The sequence below is a fragment of the Callithrix jacchus genome, chromosome 16, assembly GCF_049354715.1.
Source record: "Callithrix jacchus isolate 240 chromosome 16, calJac240_pri, whole genome shotgun sequence".
NCBI classification, from domain to species: Eukaryota; Metazoa; Chordata; class Mammalia; order Primates; family Cebidae; genus Callithrix; species Callithrix jacchus.
This window is the reverse complement of record NC_133517.1, coordinates 55991823-56002926: the sequence shown is the minus strand read 5'-3', so window position 1 is coordinate 56002926 and position 11104 is coordinate 55991823.

Sequence of the window (11104 nt, the reverse complement as noted above, 5' to 3'; positions counted from 1 at the left end):
CACCTGGGGCCCCTGCTTGTTGCAGGCCCTTGGGCTTCTAATCTGCGAAATGGGCCGGCTGCCTCTTGGCCTAGTGTGGGTTCCTGTCGCTGGGGTGGGGCTGTCCTTGGCAGAAGTTGCTGGGCCCATTTCAGGCCTGAGGGCTGGGCTGTTGCCGGGTGGGTGATGAGTGCCCTGTAGCACTTGATTACCGAGCCCTACCCAGCCCTGAAATGCAATCAAGAAGGGGTTCCTGACAGCCAGGGCACCCTGTCTTCTCCCTGAGCCCAGGAGGAATATCAGGGACAGGTGGAGGCCCGGGATGGGCAGCTTCCAGCAGGCCCTGTTGTGTGCCACTGAGGACTGTGGGAGTATGGAGGCTTTCAGGGCATTCTGACATTCAGGCGCCCTCTGGGTCCCGTATGGGCCCCATGAGAGGTGGATAGATTAGCTGGCTCCAGGGTGATGGTGTGTCAGGGGCAGACATGAGAGCACCCCAGCCCCAGATCTGGTGGAGCCCATCATCCCCCCATTTCACAGTTGGAAAAACTAAGGCACACAGCAATGGCAGGCAGAGAGTGACACTGCAGGTTTCTGGTTCCAATGTCCATGCTGCTAATGACTGCCCTGTGGCCTGGCAGAATCCCTCAACTTCTCATCTGTGGAATGGGGTGACGGGCACCACCTCAGAAGATCACTGCAGATTACAGAAGACATGCACGTGTCCGTGTCAGCCCAGGGCCCGGTTCCCCAGCCGTCAGGGCTCGGGTCTGATCCCCATGGTGCCTGTGTCCATGACTGTGGGGCCACCCTGGGGCGGGCCTCAGCACTCTGACGCCAGCCCTCCCCTTGATCATTGGCCACCCTGTGCCCCCTGCCCAGTCCCAGGCCAAGGCTTTGGAAAACATCCCGGAAAACTCCTGGCTCCTTCATTCCAGTGTTTGTTCCAAACCCATGAATGTGCGGTTGTCACCCGCCCCCACCACGGAACTTCCTCCACTCTGCCGCGGCTTCTACATTAATCACAGCTAATTGCTAGCAGGAGTCGTTTTTGTCGAGAGCCATTATTCCTGGGAATAAAGAGACATAAAAGACGGTTCCTTTTTGGAAGCCCAGTGTCGCCTGGGGAGGAACAATGCCAGACCCGGAAGAGGTCCCTGGCCGGCTCCAGCCCACTTCAGCGACTCCAAAATGCATGTGACAAACTTGAGGCCCCGGGCCTTTGCTGCGTGCTCAGCGAGTTGAGCCCATCCGTAATGTTCACGCGCTTCTCTGATGTTGCTGTGAGTTTCCTTGAAACCAAGAGGTTTTTTTCTTTTTCCGTTTTTTGGCAGCAATAGCTGGGAAGAAGTTGACACTTTCTAAAAACTGCCACTTACCACCTGAGTTCTAGTGGACATCTCATGTCACCTTGGTGACCACAGAGCATTCCACGTCTGGCTCTGTGCATCCAGGCCCACGAGACTCAATCCTGCTGGGAACAGATGAACAGAGGGGCAGTCACACAGAGTGTGGGGGAAAGACACCCCTTGAGTACCAAGTCCCCAGGCCCACAGCTGAGCCCACATGCCAGGTTCTGTCTGTCCTCAGCATCTCCAGGGTGGGCGGCCTCCAGGGTTCTCAGGTCAGTGGGGAGAGCAGTCAGGGTAGGAGGAGGTATGGGGTTGAGTTATCTGGGGGGCATTATCTGTGGACATTATCCTGTGGGATCTGGGCCAGGCTCCCTTCACAGGACCCAAGGACAGATTGAGGGGAAGGTAGAGAGGAGTTTCTGCACGTCGTTCATTTTAACACTGCTTCCATATTTTCATTTTATTGCAATAAGTCATAAATCAGTTTATTACCTGGAATAGCTGGTCGTTATTTTCTTATAATGGAGCACCACGTCTGTGTGTCTGTTGCTATGGACTGTGGTCACACACGAGATGTGGGAACAATGGGTGGCTGTGCCGCGTCGTGGGCACTCTGCGAATGTGCACGTGTTTGCATCGGCACAGGTGCACGCATGCTTTGCATATGCGTATGTGTGTGCACCTGTGCATGCATGCAGGTGTGCACATCGCTTGCTAGTGTGTGTAGACGTGTCGTGGAAGCACACATGCACGTGTGCCAGTGCCTCTGTGTGTGCCTGTGTGTATCTCCAGGTGCCTGCACTTGCTGTGGTTTCTGTACATGGGTAACAGAGTTCTTGTAATTCTGGAAGCCCTGTGCTGCCTCACCCCCGCGCCCCCCTCTGTCGCAGGAACTCTCTGAGCTCTGTCATTTTTATGCACATCCTACTGAGGAGGAAACAGACTGAGAGGGCTCAGAGGACTCGCCAGCTGGGGGCGTGGCTTGGGTTTCTGGTTGTAAGTTCCTCTATGTCCATAAGGCCCTCCTGGGAAGGGCGGAGGTGGCCGCATTGTGGATTGCAGCAGCAGGCAGGTCAGTGCTCTGAGGCCCTTCCCTTGTCACTCCACATCCTGGCTGATCTCACTGCGATTCTCGCTGGCCTTCCTTCCAGTGTGACCCTGCCCACTCCTCCCACACCCTCCATGGCCCAATGCTGTGGTCCCTCTCCTGCTTCAGAGCCTCTGACTCCTACTTCAGTGGGTCTGCGGCATGTACCTCGGAGCTCCACAAATGGCCCAAAGGCAAAATGAGACTAGCGATCCTTCCCGAACTAGCTTTCCCCGCTGGGCCTTTCTCAAGATGGCCCTGCCATCTGTGCAGCCAGACAGTGAGGAGTCTTCCGGTTCTCCCGCCCCCGCCTGCCCCCACCAGGAGCCTGCTCACCTCCCCACTCTTCTTTCTCTCTCTGTGGCTCAGATGGTCCTCAACCGTACATCCTCACCCTGGCATGCCTCCTCCAGGAAGCCTCCCCACATCCTACTCAAACTGCACACTGGGGATCCCCCGGGCTTGTCCCAGCACTGCCATCACTCTGTGTGACTGCCCCTCTGTTCATCTGTTCCCAGAAGGATTGAGTCTCGTGGGCCTAGATGCACAGGGCCAGACGCGGAATGCTCTGTGGTCACCAAGGTGACATGAGATGTCCACTAGAACTCAGGATGAGCTGGATCCTGACCTCTCCCAGACCCATGTCACTGGGGGATGACAGGCAGGTTTCATACTGCATGCAGCAGCCGGTCCTTGGGTGTGAGCCTTCTCTGGCGATGTGTTGAGAAAGTTCCTGAAGGGAGTTCTCGGCTCAGTTGGGCATGCATCCTGATGGATTGGTGATGCCTGCCATGGTGTGGAACACCATGATGGATTGATAATGTCTGCCATGAGTGTGGACGGGGTCTGGCAGCCTGCATGTCACTGAGGTCAGCAGGCTCTTGGCCTTTCTTTGGCTTGTGAATACCTGAGGGTATGTGGGGAGGGTCTCTCCTGTGTCTGTGTTTGTCCTGTCACGGGCCTGAGGCACGGAGCATGCCCAAGAGTGTGTGGGAGTGGGCAGAGGAAGGAGGAGGGAGCAGGTGGGAGCAGGGAGAGACACAGGGGCTGGAAGGAGAGGAGACTAAGGGAAGCCTCCAACCTGGGCCTGTGTGGGGCCGACTCCACCTCTCCTGTGGCTCAGAGCTGCATGGGCATGGGAACTCCCTCAGCTCAGCTGGCAGCAGGGTCCTGCCCTGGTAGACCTGGAGCCCAAGAGCTAGCAGATTTGGCAAAAATCCCCTGGGTCCCCCAGCAGGCCACCCGCCCAGCTCCAGGGGGACTCACGGCCCTGCCCCAGCCCTAGCTGGAGCACCCCAGGTGAACTAATGAAGTGTTCCTGGTACAGTTTGCAAAACACTTTCCATGTCTCCCTTGTAAGCCTCCTGAAGGGTGGGCTCTTGCCCCGACCCACTGAGCCCTGGGGATGGTGTCTCTTGGTGGACGTCCTGCAGTGGGAGAGTGACCACCTTACTGACCCCGGGTCCCCTTACCCAAATGCTGAGGCTACCACGCTCCTTCCTCCTCCGTGCCTCCAGGTCCTCACTGGAGAGAGCCTGGGCCCAGAGTCAGAAAAACTCCGGCTTACACTGGGCTGCTTCTCCTATTAGCCGCACATTCCGGGCAGGTGGTTCCTTGCCTCCAAGCCTCCATACCCTTGTCTGCAAAATGGAGGTGCCAGGAGCTGAGGCAAGGCGAGGCAAGGTGAGTAGAGGTGCACCTGGGACCCCAGGGTGCCTGGGGAGTTGGTGGGGAAGCCAGTCTTGCTGTCCTGCTGGGAATCTCCAGGTCTTCAGGCATGTTGGGCCACCTCCGCGATGCTTCGGAGGCTCAGCTAAGGACCAGATGGTGTTTTGAGCATTTTAATAAGAGCTATTTGCAGTGTTGCTGCCATAAAAAAAATCCTGCTTAATGAGCAAATGCACGTTGGTACCGAGTTAAAGACGCTTGGATGTTTTAAATATTATGTACGTCGTGTTCGTGTTAACAAACCTGATTTTTAATTACACCTTCCCCTGCTGCCTGGCTGGGCTGAGGGTAGGGGAAGGGAAAAAACTCAGGCAAAACAAGTGTGCCTTGCTGTCAGAAACGACAGCCAGGTTCTCCGGAACTCTCCTCTGCAGACGCCGCTCTGATGGCGCACGCGGTATGGGAGCTTGGCAGGCGTGCAGGATGGCTCCTCCCTTGCTAACCCTCATTCTGCACTCACAGCCTGAGCCGGGACCCTGGTCATGTACTGAGCTCCTATCCCAGGTCATAGTTGGAGCTCTGAACCCTGACCTGGGCCAGACACTGAGCCCTGATCCCAGTCACATACTAAACACTGATACTGGTCATAGACTGAGTCATGACTTCAGGCATATGCTGAGCCCTGATCCTGGGCTCTAATGGGTCTTCACGCTGGTTGCAAACTTAGCCCATTTCCTTGTCCTAGTCTGAGCCCTGATCCCAGCCATGAACTGAGCCTTGATCATGTTCACAGACTAAACCCTTAGACATGTCCGGAAGACCTCAGCTCCCTTCGCTGGTGTCTGAAATGGGAGGCAAATGTGGTGGGTCTGAGCATGCAGGAAAGGCCCTGTGGGCCCAAGGAGTGGTGTGGGCCTCAGAGACAGAGGCGCTGGGCTACTTTGCTGATGGCTGAGACGTGGTCTTTGGCTTCCCAGTTGCCATGTGTGACATGGAGATGTCCCTTTTCATGTTCTGTCCACAGAATTCCAGCCTCCTTCCCAGTGGGGACCCTCAAGGAGCTTGTGGTCTCATTGCAGAAATGAGAGAGAGGGCTGTGCTATGGCATGGAGCTGGTAGCTCCTCTGGCCAGATGCCTCCACCTGTCTCTTCCTTTCACAAGTGATAAAGTGGGGCTGCAGGAGGTGAGGTGCCTTACCTAGGGTCACATGGCTGGTGCCTTGCAGAGTCATCGGGTTCCAAACCCTGAGACAGACAAATAGGTGGGGCCCAGGCCCTGGGGGCCAGTGGGTGCCTGCAGGGCTTGGGAGTGCTGGGGAAGTGCTGCTGGGAGTGACCCACCCCCCTTGGGGACAGGTGGCTGAATTCACAGAGATGCTGATGGTGGGGATGCATCCTGCCTTCGCTCTAGCCCAGTCCAGCCTCCAGCCCCACCCCTCTCATTCCAGGGAGAGGGTGAAAGTTGTGCCCAGGGACAGAGACAAGACGCAGGCCCAGACAGCTCGCTCTTCATCTGCCTGCCTGTCTTCATGTCTTCCTTTTAGCTGGGCTCCTCCACTGGGAAAAGATGGAGTTCCTAAGATTCCCAGGGAAGGTCCCTGCTTGGTCCACACTGGGTCATGTGCTCACACCCTGGACCAATCAGCTGCTGCTAGGCTGAAAGGCTGCTAGGATTGACAGCTCCATGGGGCCTGGCGGTGGGTGCTGCCCCTCCCCAGCGGGCCAACAGCCTGGGAGGGGCTCGGGGAACCTGGGGCAGGGGTCTGTGACTGTCACCCACTCCCTTCACAGGGAGCATGGAACAGGGACAGTGTAGGGCTGGGGTACTCTAGGTGGCCATCTTCATGGTTGTACGGTGTCACTTTCATTTCGTGGCAGTCATGAAAATATTAAATTCATGAAAACATGCTACATATAGATTTTAACGCCGTATTTGTGAGTTTTTGTACAAAGATAAGCTGCAGCAATAAAGGCTGTTAACTCTGTATTAAGTCTTCTGCTTACATTTTTCAAAGAGTGATGCTGATGTTTGACTGGGGACTGTAGAGGGCCCGGAGCCCTGTCACGCCCCTGGGTTTCTCCCATTAGTGCATCAGAGCGTGTCAGAGCTGCAAGGGAACCTCACGAGCCGCGTGTGCAAACCTGCTGCTTCCCAGAAAGGAGGTGGGGGCCAGAGAAGCCTGGGGCCCTGCGGAGGCTGCACAGCCTCTCAGAGCAAGGGCAGGAAGGCAGGTCCCCTGACTCCCAGGCTGCCTGTCCCCTGTCTGCCCTCACAAGCACTGGCCTGTCGGCCAGAGATGCCATCCAGCACGTGATGGTGAATACTGAGTGTCAACTTGATTGGAGAGAAGGATGCAAAGTGTTATTCCTGGGTGTGTCTGTGAGGGTGTTGTCAAAAGGAGACTCACATTTGAGTCAGTGGACTGGGGGAGGCAGACCCTCCCTCGGTCTGGGTGGGCACCATCTAATCAGCTGCCAGCGTGGCTAGAATAAAGCAGGCAGAACGTGGAAGGACTTGACTGGCTGAGTCTCCCGGCCTTCATCTTTCTCCTGTGCTGGACACTTCCTGCTCTCGAACATCGGACTCCAATTCTTTGGCACTGGGACTCTTGGACCTGTGGCCGCAGGCTGAAGTGCACCGTCGGCGTCCCTGCTTTCGAGGGTTGGGACTCGGACTGGCTTCCTGGCTTCTCAGCTTGCAGATGGCCTACTGTGGGACTTCACCTTGTGATCGTGTGAATCAATCCCTAATAAACTCTCCTTTATGCACACATCTGTCCTGTTAGTCCGTCCCTCTACAGAACCCTGACTAATACACTGAGAACAGAGGGCGCACGGACCCTTCTTTGATCAAGAACCTTCAGGAGCTCCCAAAGCTGGAGGAGGAAGCTAACATTGCTAAACTTGGCCCTGGAACTAGGCCCTCCCTTGGCCCCCAGAATGTCCCCGGGTCTCTTCCACCTCCAGGGCATCTTTCCTTCCAGCTGGAGTGGCGGGCATCTGTTGATGAATTCATGTTTGTGAAATGCACATGTGAATGGATGAGCGTCCTCCATAGCTATCTGCCTAGCATGTTGGCCATTAGATTCTGCACTCTGCTGGGCGCAGTGGTTCATGTCTGTAATCCAGAGCTTTGGGAGGCCAAGGCAGGAGGATGGCTTGAGGCCAGGAGTTTAAGACCAGCCTGGGCAAAATATCCAGACTTTGTCTCTACAAAAATAAAATTATCTTGGTGTGGTGGCATGCCCCTGTGGTCCCAGCTACTTGGGAGGCTGAGGCGGGAGGACGGCTTGAGGCCAGGAGTTCAAGCTGTGAGCTGTGATTGCGCCACTGCACTCCAGCCTGGTAATAGAGCAAGACTCCATCTGTGAAACAAAAACCGCAAAACAAAACCTGCCCCAACCAAATAGATTCTGAAATCTGAAGATCCTAAGACGTGTGGGGGACGCCGTGCCTCCCACTGTGCCCCGGAGTGGGTTTGGGTTGTCGGCATGCACCCTCCTGTGCCCTGCCCCTCCCTCCTCCAGCCATTCACCCTGGCTGTTTCCTCTGCCGGGAACACTCTCCTTTGTCTGAGAGTTCCTACTTATGCTTGAGTCCCGGCTTGGATACTGTCGGGGGCCATCGTGCCTTTGGCCAGTGGCTGGGTAGGCTCTGTGTCCCTTGGGGCCCTGAGGGGACTCCCTGACGTAGCGCTTGTGTGCCTGTCTCTGACTGCTGGTGTCTGTCTCCCGCCAGGCGGGTGTGCCCTGGGACAGCTGCCTCTCCTTCTGCTCAGTATCCCCAGGAATAGTAGCACCGACACCGCCATTGTCAGCTCCCCACGGCAGCAGGCCACATGCCTGGCGCTCTCTATGGGTTTTGGCGCTCCTCCTTTCTACTGAGGCCGGCATTTGGTGATCCCAGAAAGCGTAGTTTTCAGTGAAGGGATGAACAAAGGCAGGGGAAGCAGCCAGGTAGTGGGAGCAGCCGCTTGCTCTAGATGCCGCCGGCCTCCAGCCTCAATCTCAGCGCAGCTGCTATCAACATCCCAGGGCTGCAGCTTCGGGCAGGGGTCTTTTCAAGGCGGGGACCCCAATCGGAGTGGCTCCCCAGGAGGCTGGGCAAGTCAGCCTTGGGATGGAGCTGTGCAGGGAGCCAGGAGTCAGCCAACGGAGGTGGTCCCCAGGCAGGACATGGTCCCCGGGCAGGACACCACACCAGGGTTGAGATGCTTTTTGACATGCCTGACATGGCCAAGGAATTTGGATGTGCTGCCAGCTGCATGGGGTGGGCTGAGCCCAGCAAAGCCTCTGAGCTTGGGCTCCCAGGATGCTTTCGGGGATCTGCAAATTCAAAGCTGTTTCAGCAAGAATACTCAGATGCCGTGGCCTCTTGCTGTCTGACGTTTGTTGCGATGGCACAAGGGCAATGACAGGCCGTGCTGCGCAGATGTGCCCGCGCTGATCTCAGCGGTGATCCCAACACTGCTTGAAGGCAGGCGTCGGGTTCTGCTGTGCCACATGCTCGCAAAACCCCCAAGCCCCAACACAGTGAGTTTCACCTAGGACTGTCTCTGATGAAGCACAGAACATACTTTTTATTAAATCATGACCTTGATGCTGGGTGCCGTTGCTCACACTTGGAATCCAGCACTTTGGGAGACCAAGGTGGGTGCATCACTTGAGGCCAGGAGTTTGAGACCAGCTTGGTCAACATGGTGAAACCCCATCTCTACTAAAAGTACAAAAATTAGCCAGGCATGGTGGCTGGTGCCTGTAGTCCTAGCTATTCAGGAGACTGAGGCAAGAGAATTGCTTCAACCTGGGAGGCGGAGGTTGCGGTGAGCCAAGATCGAGCCACTGCACTCCAGCCTGGGCAACAGAGTGAAACCCTTTCTCAAAATCAATCAATCAATCATCAATCAATCAATCAATCTTGACCTTGAATACGTGTCTGTTTCAATACTTGGTATGAGAACATACTCGGTGTGAGGGCTGGGTCCTGGCCATTCCACTCTCCAAGGCTGCCTGGCACCCCTTCTGCAGACTCCTTATAAGGACCTCACTACATGGCTGCACCCCCATCTGATCTATAGCTCTGGCTTCTGCAGAGCCAACGTCTCTGGGTGACTCCCTAGTCTGGAGCTGGCTTCCCAGAAGCACCGTGAAGCCCTTCCACATGTGGCCATCCATGAGCCTTCGGGCCTGGGTCCTGGGGTGACTGAGGACTGGCCAGTGGGGAATGGGAGAGAGCTCAGGGCTTGGCTGCCTCTGTCTGCTCCTGCAGCAGAGTGGCAGTGAGTTCTTCCCCCGGGATGTGCTCCTCTCCTCTGGAACATGGGATTGTTGTAACTTCTTCACAGGTGTCCTCTGAAGACCAAAGAGTGTTTGTAAAGTGCTGGCATTTGTAGAGGTTCTGAACATGGAGGCAGTTATTGTCAGGAATGACAATCTTCCTGCAACCCTTATGAAATATGCTCCAAATATGTTTTTGTGAGGGGGAAACTGAGGTTTTGGAAAACGGATCTATCCAGGGTTACACACCAAGCAACGGTTCATTCTCTGAGTGAACCAGGCTGTTTCATTCTCTAGGGCTGCCTGGCACCCCTCCTCCCACTGATCCTCCTCAAACCCCCACCCTGGGGTCCTCCCACCCAGGTGGCTGCACCCCCACCCTGGCCTGCAGCTCAGGCCTCGGCAGAGCGGGTTTCTCAGGGCAACCCCCTATCTGGAGCCAGCTTCCTGGCCGTTGCCATGGGAACTGCTTCCTCGTTGCCAAATGCTGCTGACCAGGGAAAATGAGTTGGGCAGATGGGAAGGATGGGATGGATGGAGGGAGGACCAGAGCTGGATGGGCAGGAATGAGATGGCTTCTGGGTGGGCCTGGATGGGCCGCATGAAGGGGAGGGGATGATCATCTCTGTCTCATCAGTGGGCATTCGGTGAGTCTCTTCAGGGTGCCAGGCAAGAGTGGGTAAACAGAAGGTCTGAATCCCATGGGGATCTGGGGAGGAGGGAGCAGGCAGGGCTTGAGGCAGGCCCCATAGTGGCCTGTAGTGGGAAACACTCCCTCTTTTCCTGAGTGAGGGGCTTGATTGTGACTGCCCGCAGCCTGTGCCTGGGAGAACTCCATGGACCCCCAGACTTCCTGCAACTTTGGCCAAACCGGGTACTCAGGAGCTGCTCTCCATAGCCCCGTGGCTGGCCTGACCCCATACTTCTGGGGGGATGGGGCTCCTCCTCTCCCGCTCCCTGGCCTGGGCCTGGACACCGGAGGGATCAGTGAGGCTGTGGATGGAGGCCAGCCAGCCCAGGACATGGGCCCAAGGCAGCCCGTGTGGGTCTGGGGATCCCAGCACAGCCCAGCCCTTCCCTTGACCCGGAGAGTGACCTTGGAACTTCATTGCCTTCTCAGGGTGGCCTCGGTCTCCTGGGCTTTCCGGTTGTGTTTGGGCCTGAAATCCAGCTTCAGGCTGGTGCCCCTCCTTCGGAATGGGGCTGGCTGGTTCCTGGATACCGGAGCTGCTGAAACGTTTGCTCTCAGAAGCAGAACACGCCGCACAAAAATAGCAGCCTAGTGACGGATCCGCCTGACGGGAACATATGCTGCCTTGAGAGGGGGCGGTGGGCAGCAGGCGTCGGGTCGGGGCTGGGGCCTCTCTGCTGGAGGCGTCCATGCGCTGGGGTCCCTGTCGTTGGCTTGGGTGGAGAAGGCCAAGCCAAGCTACTGCCCAATGCTCTCCTGGATGCCAGGAGCTGCCCGTCTGTTCTCAGGGTCGCTATGAAAGGACCTGTCAGGCAGGTCCCTCCCCAGGTAAGGACAGCCAGATAGAGAGGCTTTGGGACTGCCCAGTCACACAGTGGAGGGGCAGAGCCAGGGCGGGCTGCCTGGCACCAAGGGAGGGGCCCTGCTGTTGGCACTCCCTCACACATTTGCTCAGTCATAAGTTCCTGCGCTAGGTGTGAATTCTCACCCCATTTCCCTCACTGCAGACCCCAGGCGTCTTACCAGGGCCCCGTGGAGCCCTGTGTCCTCA